Source organism: Herpailurus yagouaroundi, unplaced genomic scaffold (assembly GCF_014898765.1).
Source record: "Herpailurus yagouaroundi ecotype Mexico unplaced genomic scaffold, PumYag 66586, whole genome shotgun sequence".
Taxonomy (NCBI): Eukaryota; Metazoa; Chordata; class Mammalia; order Carnivora; family Felidae; genus Herpailurus; species Herpailurus yagouaroundi.
The window spans coordinates 469-2041 of record NW_024419518.1 but is presented as its reverse complement, the minus strand read 5'-3'; the positions used below and the strand labels follow the sequence as shown (position 1 = coordinate 2041).

The following is a 1573-nucleotide window of genomic DNA, read 5'->3' as shown; positions in this document are numbered from 1 at the left end:
CGCTGTAATTGGAAAGTGAAGGAACGCCGTATTCTCTTTTTGTTCCTCAAATATGCCAAGCTCATTGCTACCTTGGAGCTGTTGTATTGGCTTGGCTCGAATTCTCTTCCATCAGACCTCACATGCTGGCTTCCTCGCCATTGAGGTCTCCGCTCCAGTGTCGCCTTCTCTGAGAAGCCATCCCTGAAGACGCAGGCTCAGTTACCGCAGCCTCCCCCCCACCCCCACCCACTCCAGCCCATCGCTTGGTGTTACTTGCTTCATTTCACATTACAGCCTAAAATTAACTTATTAATTTCCTGGTTTGCTACTTGATTATCTGTCTCTTTACATCACTGTCCACAGTGCCTAGAGCAGCATCTGGCACAGAGGAATTCTGGTTTCTGACATCCCAGTTTACAAAAGAAAGTATCTCTTTTATTCACTCTTTATTCATTCATTCATTCATTCACCCATTCACATATTCATTTAATAGGTATTTATTGAGCACCTATGGCATACCTAGCACTGTTTTGAGAGCTATAATAGTGACAGTACAGACAAAATCCCTGCACTCAAAGAACTAACACTCAAATGGCTCGAGACAAGTAACACACAAGTAAAGCTTGAAAGAAATTGACACTAAATGGAACCTTATGAAATTGTCAATATTCAATCATCTTTGACGGTAAAAATGGCAATGTTTCAACCTAATTGTTCTGAACTGGGACAAGTGATATCAAGGAAAAGTATAGTTTCTTTAGAGAGGTACCTGTATTAGGGTTCCCCAGAGAAACAGGACCTATAGGAGATATCAATATCTATATGTATGTCTACCTATATCTAGATATATACATATACATAGAGAGAGAGAGATACATTATGTGCACTTGCCATTAGGAAATCTGAAATCAGCAGAACTGACACCCCAGTTTGAAGGCTGTCAGGCAGGAAAATTCCCTTTTACTCAAGAGAGGGTCAGCCTTTTGGTCTGTACATGCCTTCAACTGATTAGACGAGGCCCACCCGAATGATGGAGCACAATGTACTCAGTCTCTTGACTGTCAGTGGTCATCTTCGGCAAACGCACATTCTCAGATGCATCCAGAATGACCTTTGACCAAATATTTGGGCACCCTGTGGCCCAGTCAAGTGGACACTTAAAAGTTCCCATCATAGTTGTTTTAGGAACTTACTACTCAGAGTGTGTCCTGTGGAGCAGCCTCATTTTCATGACCTGGGAGCTTGAGCAGAAGAATCTCATGCCCTGCCACAGACTTAGTGAAATAGAATCTGCATTTTATCAAGGCCCCTAGGTAGCATGAATGCACATTGTTTGAGAAGCACCCAAACTATGTGCCCCAAATAGATGGCAAATCCTTGGGAATTTGGTTTATAGCGCATAGTTGGTGATTTCCACTGTCTTATTTATGAAGCTTTTTGGATACATGTTTTAACATGTTTTTTTAGTATGTACCCTAATCCATACACATTTGTTGTACTAATAAGTATGTGCGTGTACCGGTGAACAGTTATTAGGTACATTATAAGGCATACATCAAAACGAATTTTAAGCTGAGCTGAAGGTGCAGTA

General features: G+C 41.5%; 1 long non-coding RNA gene across 1 annotated transcript in view; it reads left to right on the top strand.

The window, feature by feature from the left end:
* The first annotated feature begins 1142 nt into the window (after positions 1-1142).
* The window catches only part of LOC121024641 (uncharacterized), an 845-nt gene continuing 414 nt past the window's right edge, over positions 1143-1573 (top strand). Inside the window, exon 1 of the long non-coding RNA XR_005787774.1 lies at positions 1143-1565. This is a non-coding gene — a long non-coding RNA (uncharacterized LOC121024641). The remainder of the gene's footprint in view (positions 1566-1573) is intronic.